The following is a 12876-nucleotide window of genomic DNA, read 5'->3' as shown; positions in this document are numbered from 1 at the left end:
AGTGTTGTTATTTTTATAGGGGAAGGGGTGTATTTGGTATACTGTGAACAGGTCTTCAGTTATGAATGGTACATGAACTACTACTGATGTTGGTGTTAGTGTTGCTTCTAAATATGGGTAATATTGCATGAATTCCCTACTGCGGAACAACGGCTTCAGTTTATGTTTATGTATGCCTTGACTAACTATCTGACGTAGCTCATGAACTGGGAGTAAGTCAATTGTGATCTTGCCATCACCAGCATTCGAAATTCCTTGCATAAGCGCCCTGAAACGATCTCTAGTGTTCTCTAATTGTAGTAGAATCGTGTCAATATGTTCTGTGATGATGGAGAAGTGTTGGAAAAGTGTAACGTTTCCCTCCATTTCATTTATTTTATCTACACTCTCGAGAGCTATGTTTTCTGCTTTTTTCAGATTTTTCACAATTGTCTTCATTGCTGAGTTCTGTCCTGTGATGAATTTATCTTGGTATGTTAGTACCTGAGCTATCTTATTAAATTTGTTGTTTATTTCTTTAAGGTCATCCTCTGTAGCCAATCCAAAGATGTTTCCAAGAACTGCACCACCCAGGTCGAACAAACCGCGCTTTTGGCGAGTACGTGTGACGTTGTTCCTGTCGCTCAGTACCTCCGTTCCATAAGATGGGAGATCTTGTATCATGATGAGCATAGTTGACCTTGCCTGTTCTAGTTTCCATTTCGCTAACTTTACCATTTCATTCACTTCCTTGGTGTTATGTGCTTGTGAAACATAATTTCCTATCATGAAGTCCAGAGTTCGTATCGGCGTCGCAAGTCTGTCTAGATAAGTAGGTAATTCATACAAGTAATCTAGACTTATTTCAGTACTCATGACGTCCTTAACGATTGTAGTCGTGGCCGTTGGAGCTATGAGGCATCCATGTCGTACTATGTGTTGGGGGTCTAAGTGCGCATATCCTCTTGCTATGTAGAGGAGAATCCATAGCATAAGTCCCTTCATCGTAACCTACCGAAAAAAAAAAAAAAATCTATTAATTTCCTAATATGGTCATGCTGTGGTCAATGATAGTGATGAAGTGCGTTACGGTTGATTGTTATTTCATTTATAGAAGGAGTTTAAATCGATATTTAATTCTCGTAAATGATGTACTGTAGATTTGATTGGAACAGTTGCATCTATGTTCGATTGTTTGGTATATGACCTTAATTTCTTTTTGTAATCATTGTTGTTTTCTTGCTTGGTTTCTTGAGTTACGTTCGCCTGTTCGGTTGTATCCGAGGCTGAATAATTATTCGATAATTCCCTTGAAACTCGTTTTAAATGGTCAATATGAACTTGTTTCTCCTCGCCACTTGAAAGTGACTTAATTAAAACTTTGTTTGCTTTTATGTTAATTACTCTGTATGGGCCCTCAAATTTTGGGGATAATTTATTGTCTCTCGTATGAATGACACCGTAAACAATGTCTCCTAAGCTGATAGGTGAATCTCTTGCCTTCTTGTTAAATGCCTTCGTCATTTCTTCCTTGGACATCGTTAATTGTTTTTTGACTCTTTTGTGAATGTCCTGGAATTCACGTAAACGAAGTTTAGAGTAATCATCGTAATTGTATAAAGGCATGCTGTCACCTTCTAGGAGCTCATATGGTAATTTTTTATCTGTTCCATATATAATGAAATGTGGTGTGTCACCTATGGATTTATTTATAGATCCATTAATTGAGGCTTCTACTCTGGGAATCCAATCATCCCAGCTTGCATAATTTTCACTGAGAATGTGTCGTAGCACATCTAATACTTTTTTATTTTGTCTCTCTACCAACCCATTCGATGCTGGGTGATAGGCTAAAACGTTAACCTTTTTGATGTTGTATTGTTTACATATTTCTTGTAAGATCTCAGAAATAAATTCTCCTCCATTATCACTTATTAGTACCTTTGGGGTAGTAAAGCGACATATTACATTATCTGTTATTGCCTTTGCTACTGTCTCTGCTGTCTTATCTTTAAGTGGAGCTAAAATGACAACGGGAAAAATGATCCGTTGCTACGAATAGGTATAGGTTATTATTGTATGATAATGGCATCTTGAGTAAATCAACAGCGACAACGTCCCATGGTTGATGTGGTACAGGGTAATTACCCATCGGTGCAGGTGTGATTGGGTATCCTTTGTGTTTCGCACATGATTCGCATCTGTCTATATGATTGTTTATATCTTTTCGTAATGAAGGCCAGTAATATAACAGCTGGGCTTGGTTGAATGTCTTATCCTTTCCAGGATGTCCTGCATGTGGGCTATCGTGTATTGTTCGTAATACTTGGGGTATCATGTCATTAGGTACTACCAACTGGTTAGTATTTCTTTGGCGTTTTGGTTGTTTCGGGTTAATCTTGTATAATGTATTATTGACCATTGTCAATTGTTCGAGTGGTACATGCAGTTTGGGTAATTGTATGTCATCTCCACTTTCTAACTTGTATATAACTTTAGACGATATTGGGTAAAGTCTTTGTGCCTTTGCGATATCCTCGTGGTTTGGGATATTTCCTTTGAGATCTAACGCCGCGACCTGAATTGTGCTCGGGTTCCTAGATAATGTGTCAGCTACTATGTTCATTTTACCTTGTATATAATGAATTTGTACACTGTAGTTTTCAATTGTACGTTTCCATCTTGCTCTCCTCCCAGAAAGGAGTTCTTCTTTAAACATACCCACCAGTGGTTTATGGTCGGTGAATAAGTGGATTTCGTAACCATATACCAAATCTCGAAACTTTTGTAATGGAAAAACCACTGCAAGTGCCTCTAAGTTTGTAGTGCAATAATTTTTCTCTGCACCTCTTGTTTGTCTGCTGGCAAATGCAATTGGTTGATTCTTTCCACTTTTATCTCCCTGCATCAGAACAGCCCCTAATCCTTTAACTGATGCGTCTGTACAAATAAGAAATGATTTTGTGTAATCTGGATATGCTAAACAAGGTGCATTTGTTAGTTTAATTTGTAGATTATTAAATGCCCTTTTTTGTTCTTCCCATTGGAATACAGCATCTTTTTTGAGTAGTTGGAATAGAGGAAAGGCTATATGAGAGAACTGTGGTACGAATGACCTATAGTACCCAGCCAGACCTAAAAATTGTCTAACTTCGTCAGTCGTAGTGGGTTCAGGAAAATCTTTCACTGCCTGTATTTTGTCATCAGTGGTGTGAATACCATCAGAACTAAATTTGTGGCCTAAGAAATTTATTTCCTTAAAGCAAAATTTGCATTTAGAAAGTTTAATTTTTAAACCAGCATCACTAAGCTTTTGCAAGAGTAAGGCTAATTTCCTGAGAAGATCCTTAATATTCTTCGTTGCGATTATAATATCGTCAAGATAAACAAATATTCCTTCTCCTAAAATTCCGGACAATGCGTAATTCATAAGATGCTGGAATGTGCCTGGGGCTGTCCTCAGTCCCATTGGCATTCTTGTATATTGATAATGGCCTCTGTTTGTTGAAAAGGCAGTGTATTTACGTGACTCCTGAGATACCGGAATCTGATAATAGCCATTTAGGAGATCGATGGTCGAGAATATATTATAGTCAGGACCAATATTCTGTAGAACGTCGCTTAGCAATGGCATGGGAAATCTGTCTGGGATTGTGTGATTATTTAGTTTATGGTAATCTACTACCCACGCATTTCTCCATTTCGTTTGGGCACGAAGAATAAGGGGGCATTCCACGGGGAGACTGAAGGCTCAATAATTCCAAGTTTTAACATTTCATCGACATACTGATTTGCAAGTGTACGTTGGGAGATGGTATGCGGTAAGCTGGTGTGAAAATTGGTGGTGTTTCTGGGTGCACATTAATCATGTGATTAATCGTTAGTACACCCTAATTGTTCTCCGGGCAATGCTACGGTGTCCCTGTGTGTTTCCAGCAGGGTTAACAAATCATTTTCTTCATCAAATTCACTTGAGTGAATTAAATTCTCTTTTATTCTTTCTATATCCGTAGATTTTATCTCACTTGTCACTCCAGTGAGAGTGGGGCTGCGACAGGGATGTGTGATGTCGCCTTGGTTGTTTAATATTTACATGGATGGTGTTGTAAGGGAGGTGAATGCAAGAGTTTTAGGTGGTCTGAGTCTGGTAAATGTTGATGGAGGAGAGTGGAATCTGAAGCAGCTGCTGTTTGCAGATGATACTGCACTGGTGACTGATTCAGAGGAGAGATTGAGACAGTTGGTAGAGGAGTGTGGAAGGGTGTGTGAAAGGAGGAAATTGAAAGTAAATGAGAATAAGAGTAAAGTGATGAAGTGTACGAGGTTGATAGATGGTACGGGGATGAATATAGTTTTGAATGGTGAGTTGCTTGAGGAGGTAGATTGTTTTAAATATCTAGGGTCACATGTTGCTGTGGATGGAAGAATAGATGCAGAAGTGAAGTTTAGAATAAATGAAGTAGGAAAGGTGCTGGGAGGAATGAAAAAAGTGTTTAAATGTCGTTCGCTTAGAATGGATGTAAAGAGAAGGCTGTATGAGGGTGTTGTGGTACCGACTGCATTATATGGGGCTGAAACATGGAATATGGGTGTAGCAGAGAGGAAAAGTTTGAATGTAATGGAGATGAGATGTCTGAGGAGTATGTGTGGAGTGACGCGTATGGATCGGAAAGTGAAATGATGAAGTGCGAAGGAGAACTGGAGTTGTTCGGGAGATGGCTGGTAGAGTTGAGCAGAGGGTGTTGCAATGGTTTGGACATATGGAGAGAATGGATAATGAGCGATTGGTGAAAAAGATAACTAGATCTGATGTGAGAGGTGTAAGGCTGAGAGGAAGACCACGAATAAGATGGATGGACAGTGTGAAGAGAGCGCTGGATGCGAGAGGGATGTCTGTTGAGCAAGGAAGAGTGGCTGTGTGTGACAGAAATAAATGGAGAGAAATTGTGAATGAATAAGTGATGACGCAGCCCTGAGGGGATATTCTCCCGCATTTGGTCTGATCAGCTAGTCAGGTCAGGTGCGGGTAAGGGGATGGGTCTGTTATGATGTGGCAGGGGTAAACCAGTTCTGCTGTCGGGCCCTGCTGCGGATGTCACTGATTGCATTGCCCAGTTGACCCTTGTGCGGTGTGGTGCGGTGAGGATCTGTCCGTTCTCCCCTTTGGGGCTAAGATGCAAATGAATGTGTTTGAATGGATGAGTAAATGGAGAGTGAGTCGTCCTGTCTCGGCTACCTCCCTTTCCTTGGGGGAAGCAGCCTAGGTATATAGATAGATAGATAGTCACTCCAGCTGTAACTATTTCCTTCACAGGGGCGGGATATTTTTCAATATTAACTATGCAAGTTCCCTTTTTCAACTGAACTTCCCCATTCATGTGATTAATTATGAATATCTGAGTTTGCCCTTCGTCGTTCGTATGACATAATGCGTTTTCTACTGACAATCCCTTTACTTTACATAATTCTTCTAAGACAAGAACAGTACTATTCCGTAATTTGCTCTTTATGGTAACCTTCACGTATGAATTAGGTGGTATAACTAAATCATTAGTGAGATGGGCTGGAAAAATTGATAAATCAGTACTGTTATCTGGGTCACTAATTCTGGAGGATGGGGTTGGTGGTGCGAGTGTATCTATACACTCATCTGTTTTTGTATGTTTGTTTAAGCCTTTAATATTACCAATTCATTTTGGCTCTCTTCTACCAATCGGTGAGGGCTCTGATGTTATCTCCTCTATGAATTCATTGTCAAAGTCTATTCCATTCATTTGTGGGAGTATGGTTATGTTCTCGGCTCTCATGGATCTTAAGCCCAGTAACATATGAGCTTTAATTGCTAAGTTTTCAACGATATAGAAAAATGCAGAGAATGGTCTTGTAGTCTCTGTGAAACTGATATTTAATCTTATCATACCTTTCACTGTAATTTCTTGTCCATCTACTGTGTATAAATCTAAATCAGCTTCATCCAGAAAAGTTACTTTCTTTTTATTTTTAAGAATTCTATTTAGTTCTTCATGTGTTATTAAGTTCACTGGAGAGCCTGTATCTAAAAATAAGGAGACGTTTTGATCCTCACATACAGCTGGTATCAAGATACACTCATTTCCCAACATGCCTCCTATGTGAAGTTTAGACTTGTTTTTCTTTACGTTTGTTCGTTTTTTGTCATGACCTGGTCTTCCCCCGATTTGAACATAGAAACAATTTTTTCTACTGTTTTGCAATCACTGGTCCAGTGCCCTTGGTATCTATGATGCCTACAGTAAGGACCAAATCCTTGTGTCTTTTGCTTGTCCTCTTTTGCCTTGATAAAGCATTCATACCTTGTGTGTCCTGGTTTTGCACAATAATGACATAGAATGGACCTATCCCTTGACTGTGACCTACGATGTGATTTCCCATAAGTAATGTTGTTTATGGCGCGAGACCTGCTCGGGCTGCGCGAAAACTTGTGAAACTGCCTATAGCCTGGCGTCAGTGATCGAGGCCTTGTCATGTTTGGTTTGCCTGCTTTCGGGTCGCGATCGATTTTGTTCTCTGTTTGGGGTCGGTGTAGATGTTTTCACAGCTGATACTGTCTCAGGTACCCTCATTCTACCAGAATGTGCATGTGTGTCGACCATACCTGCTTTACTGCACTGCATGTCGACCTTGTTCATTAAGTCTAGCAAGCACATTCCTGGGGTGTACGCGATCGTCTTGGCGATCTTAAGGGTCCTATCAGATAATTTACACAAGGCAGCTACATAACCAATGATGTCCACGACGAGGTCTGGGGACATCTTTCCATCATCTGTTATCCAATTAGAATTTTCCAAAGTAACTAACAATGTTCTTTTGATTGTGGAGACATCAGCAGTTATTTCACTGAGCACATGGTTTGTAGTGTGCTCCCTTACAAGATCTACAATTTTATGTAATTCTGGAATTATACCTGGCAAGAAGTTCGTACCTCCAGAAAATTTCTTCAAAAATTCAGTTTTAAATTCATCCTATGTCCTAGCCCTATGGAGCTTGTCGGAGCGAAGCAGATTGCTCGCTGGACATCTTTCCTGCCTTATGCAAGATGAAAAAATAGCAATTTTCTCTTGTTCATCTAGTATGTGGCGCTTGATGAACATTTGTTCGCACTGACTGACTAATGAAATGACATCAATGCGATCTTTGTCTGTGCCAGAGAATTTTGGGGTAGTTTTATCCTCGTGATGCACAAACACTTGAGGTGTGGTTGTTAGATCAGCGGTATTTGTTTCTTGATTCATTTTCACTGCTCTGTTAATTCAACTTGGACTTGTTTATCGTTGTGTGAGGGAATGGTGGAATATGTATGACCGGACCGGTGAACTCTGTTAAGTATATTGGCATACGTGTGCAAGTCAGCGACAAAGTCCGCACTTGCTACGTCAGAGGGGGTTTCCCACTCATCATCTGAAACTGCCGTATTTGTTTCTTGATCTTTAGTGTGTGGTGAGGTTTGTACAAGGGGTGGGTTGCCTTGGGGCTCTCTTAATTGTGAGTCTGTTGTTGTGGCAAATTGTGTGTCATCTGGTGTGTTGCCTTGGTGCTCTCTTAATTGTGAGTCTGTTGTTGTGGCAAATTGTGTGTCATCTGGTATTAACGTGGGTGGTGGCGAAAATATTCCTGTCATTAAGATATGGTGTTATGAAATACGCCTCTTGTTTATTTATGTCCTAACAAAATAGATGAGCAAATAAGTTGAAATAAATGATAGATAGTGAGTGTATAAGTGTATATATGGAAATAAGTAAAAAAAAGTTGAATATAGCTAATTTTAGCACTGAGAAGAAACGAGTAAGTATAATTTTACCCACTTGATACAGATCGTAGAGGTGTGTCGATACAAAAGTCGATCTCGGAAGAAAAATGCAGGTTTGATTGAAGATCTCTTGATAATTCTAGTGCTGTGTTGATGGACGATATTACTCAGGAAATTCCATGGCCTGGTGCTTGTGGTGGTTAACAGCTGTCCCAGGCAAACCTCAGCATAGAACGTCGAATTTCCAACTTAACTGTGAAAATAAATGAGTATGAGTAGGGGCTATGTGAATAATGAGTAATGAGTAGTGGGTGAGAGGTGCCTGGTGTCAGTCACACGTTGCTTGGCATGGCAGACTCGCGTTGCGATGTCATCTCAGCACATGGTGACGTTGGCTTCCCAGACTGGTAGGTGTGGTGAGTAAATGAGTAGCGATGAGTAACTTGAGTGAAGATGAGTGAGTAAGATGAGTTGTGAATATGGACTTGGTATTTGCTTCGTCGTCTTGACCTCTTCACTACTGCGTCAGCGTTGGGGGTTGGGTGGATGTAGCAGAGAGAGGAGGGTGAGGTCTGGTGGTTATGAGGTATGAGTCGTGTCTCACTCTTCGTTTGTTTGTTTTTCTTTGTCGATGTTTTCTCAGTCCTTTTCTCTTGTGATTTACTCGTTGTAGGATGAAGACTGCCGCTACTTGTAGGTGCGTGTAGAAGATTATACAGACGACTCGTAGAGTTGTTACTGGTAATTGATTGTAGATGGTTGTAGTTCGCTGGTTCGTCGTAGAAATTGCAAGATTGTTTGTATCAATATATTGTTAAACTACTTGCAAGGCGTCCTGTGACCTCTTCACCTCTACATCAGCGTGATGATTGGGGAGACTGAGGGGGCTGGTTGGAGAGAACTGTCAGGAGCTGGTTGTGAGAGGTATTCTTGTTTTCAATCTTTGATATTTTGTAGGAATTCACTGTTGATTCGTAGACGAGGTTCGTATACGTTCGCTGCTACCAAATGTCGTGAAAGACTTTGTAGTTACTTGTAGAGAAGTTATATATATATTAGACTTGTGGACGAGCGGTTGTTATACTTGAGTAGCTTTGTAAGTAGATAATCTTCTTTCCCATTTGTCATTCAATGACAAGGAGAGGTAAAGAATAGTATGAAACTATTTTTATTTGTCTTGGAAATATTAACAAGGCTTTCACACAGAGCGAAGTATAAAGTAGAGTCCCGGGAGCTATCTCCCTGTCTCGCTCTCTCTGTCTCTCTCTCAAGTTGCTAAGCCCTTCTCCCTGCAACCTGCCCGTTCTATGGCTAGCTTCCTTCTGAGCTCTCTTTCCTAAATTCTGGTGAAACAGGAGTCGTATCACGTGTGTTCCCTGTGGTTGGAAAGTTCTAGAAGCCTGTGTGTGAGTATGTGTGTATGTGTGTGTATGGTCAACAAGGCTTTGTTCACCTGGTGAATTGCTGACAACTAACTGACTGGCTACTTCGTAATCTGTCGTCAGCTTTTCCTCAGTGTAACTTGCAAGATCATTTCCCATTCCCAGGCTCGCATAGAGCTGTCTATCTATCTATTTATCTATCTATTATGATTCGTAATTATAATATGGAGTCCTAATAACTTCACTATTTCATTCACTTCCTTTGTGTTATGTGCTTGTGAAACATAGCTTCCTATCATGAAGTCCAGGGTTCACATGGGTTTCACGAGATTTTCTAGATAAGAAGATAATTCAAACAAGTAATCCAGACTTATTTCAGTACTCATGACGTCTTTTAAGATTGAAGTCGTGGCCGTTGGAGCTATGAGGGATCCTTGTCGTACTATGTGTTGGGGATCTAAGTGCGCATATCCTCTTGCCATGTAGAGGAGAATCCATAGCATAAGTCCATTCATCGCTACCTACCGAAAAAAAAAATCTATTAATTTCCTAATATGGTCATGCTTTGGTCGATGATAGTGATGATGTGCGTTACGGTTGATTGTTATTTCATTTATAGAAGGAGTTTAAATCGATATTTAATTCTCGTAAATGATGTACTGAAGATTTTATTACAACAGTTGCACCTATGTTTGATTGTTTGGTATATGACCTTAATTTCTTTTCATAATCATTGCTGTTTTTTTGCTTGGTTTCCTGAGGTACGTTCGCCTGTTCGGTTGAATCCGATGCTGAATAATTATTGGATAATTCCCTTGAAACTCGTTTTAAATAGTCAATATGAATTTGTTTCTCTTCGCCAGTTAACAGTGACTTAATTAAAACTTTGTTTGCTTTTATGTTAATTACTCTGTATGGGCCCTCAAATTTTGGGGATAATTTATTGTCTCTCGTATGAATGATACCATAAACAATGTCTCCTGAGCTGATAGGTGAATCTCTTGCCTTCTTGTTAAATGCCTCCGTCATTTCTTCCTTGGACATCGTTAATTGTTTTTTTACTCTTTTGTGTATGTCCTGGAATTCACGTAAACGGAGTTTAGAGTAATCATCGTAATTGTATATGGGCAGACTGTCACCTTCTAGGAGCTCATATGGTAGTTTTTTTTATCTGTCCCATATATAATGAAATGTGGTGTGTCACCTATGAATTTATTTATAGATCCATTAATTGAGGCTTCTACTCTGGGAATCCAATCATCCCAGCTTGCATAATTTTCACTGAGAATGTGTCGTAGAACATCTAATACTTTTTTGTTTTGTCTCTCTACTAACCCATTAGATGCTGGATGATAGGCTAAAACTTTAACCTTTTTGATGTATTGTTTACATATTTCTTGTAAGATCTCAGAATTAAATTCTCGTCCATTATCACTTATTAGTACCTTTGGGGTAGTAAAGCGACATATTACATTATCTGTTATTGCCTTCGATACTGTCTCTGCTGTGTTATCTTTAATTGGAGCTAAAATGACATAACGGGAAAAATGATCCGTTGCTACGAATAGGTATAGGTTATTACTGTATGATAATGGCATCTTGAGTAAATCAACAGCGACAACGTCCCATGGTTGATGTGGTACAGGGTAATTACCCATCGGTGCAGGTGTGATTGGGTATCCTTTGTGTTTTGCACATGATTCGCATCTGTCTATATGATTGTTTATATCTTTTCGTAATGAAGGCCAGTAATATAACAGCTGGGCTTGTTTGAATGTCTTATCCTTTCCAGGATGTCCTGCATGTGGGCTATCGTGTATCGTTCGTAATACTTGGGGTATCATGTCATTAGGTACTACCAACTGGTTAGTATTTCTTTGGCGTTTTGGTTGTTTCGGGTTAATCTTGTATAATGTATTATTGACCATTGTCAATTGTTCGAGTGGTACATGCAGTTTGGGTAATTGTATGTCATCTCCACTTTCTAACTTGTATATAACTTTAGACGATATTGGGTCAAGTCTTTGTGCTTTTGCAATATCATCATGGTTTAGGATATTTCCTTTGAGATCTAATGCCACGACCTGAATTGTGTTCGGGTTCGTAGATAATGCTCAGCTACCATGTTCATTTTACCTTGTATATAATGAATTTGTACATTGTAGTTTTCAACTGTACATTTCCATCTTGCTCTCTTCCTAGAAAGGAGTTTTTCTTTAACCCGCGCCGTCCCGAGGACGTACTTCCACGTCCTCACGTTTTGTCACAGCTAATCCCGAGGACGTACTTCAACGTCCTGCAATTGGAAGGTTCATAATTTCCACAATTTTCAATTTTCGCGAGTCATTTTTGGTACGTATACACGGGACACCTTCTTCAACAAGATGCCAGGCAGAGACAATGCCTTACCCAGCATGACCTCCTCCCCCCCCCTGCATGCCCTTTTCTCAGCAATTCACCTGTTATCAGTGACCTGGCCAGTATAGCCATGTCATGCCACGGTACGAAATTCAGGGCCGGAGTGATTCCCCAATCAATGACAATGTGGAGGACAAACATTATATAGCATTAGAGGAAGAAACAGTTAGAAATGATGATCAGGTAATGTGGCAAAAAAAGGTCAGGTATTAGTGAGTGAAACAATGCTTATAATGCCTATATTACTGCTTGAAAACCAATATACTTTTGTACTACATATAAATTCGTAACAGTAAATAAATAAATACCGTTTATGAGTGGTGTGAAATAGTTATCCTCCCATAGAACTCGTTTTCTTTGGTGCCAGCCTGATAGAAAACCCAGTAAAGTAAGGAGGCTCTCCTACCTGTAATGAGTATTTTAAACCTCAGGTGAGCGATTTCTCTATGAATTTTCGATGTTTCTCACCAAAAGCGAAAGTTTTAGCAAAAAAAAAAAAGGTCGAAAATTGCCCGGGATTGGGGGGTACCAGTGGTCGAAAATGGCCGGGACGGGGCGGGTTAACCCACCCCATCCCGACGTTTTCTGGGCAATGGTATGCCCCAGTCCCGACATTTTAGGACCTTTTTTTTGGGGGGGGCTCAAACATCCGCTTTTGCTGAGAAACATCGAAAATTGATAGAGAAATCGCTCACCTGAGGTTTAAAATACTGAGTCCAGGGAGGAGTACCTCCTTACCTTGCAGGGTTTTTTATCAGGCTGGCTGCAAAGAAAACGAGTTCTATGGGAGGATTACTATTCTACACCACTCATAAACGGTATTTGTTTATTTATTTGGTACGAATTTATGTGTCGTACGAGAGTATATTGGTTTTCAAACGGTAATATAGGCATTATAAGCATTGTTTCACTCACTAACTCATCACCATTCCTGACCTTTTTTTGCCACATTACCTGATCATCATTTCTGACTGTTTCTTCCTCTAATGTTTGTCCTCTACATTGTCATCGATTGGGGAATCACTCTGGCCCTGAATTTCATACCGTGGCATGACATGGCTTTACTGGCCAGGTCACTGATAACAGGTGAATTGCTGAGAAAAGGTCATGCAGGGGGGGGAGGAGGTCATGCTGGGTAAGGCATTGTCCCTGCCTGGCATCTTGTAGAGGAAGCTGTCCCGTGTATATGTGCCAAAAATCACTAGCGAAAATTAAAAATTGTGCAAATTAGGGACCTTGCAATGTCCTTGCAATGTTGCCGCGTTAATTTACGTCTCCGGGATATGAGTGCACATCATGTGAAGATGAATT

Source organism: Coenobita brevimanus, chromosome 114, assembly GCF_032717465.1.
Source record: "Coenobita brevimanus isolate Jiangsu-jjx chromosome 114, ASM3271746v2, whole genome shotgun sequence".
In the NCBI taxonomy this organism is placed as follows: Eukaryota; Metazoa; Arthropoda; class Malacostraca; order Decapoda; family Coenobitidae; genus Coenobita; species Coenobita brevimanus.
This window is presented reverse-complemented; position numbering follows the sequence as displayed.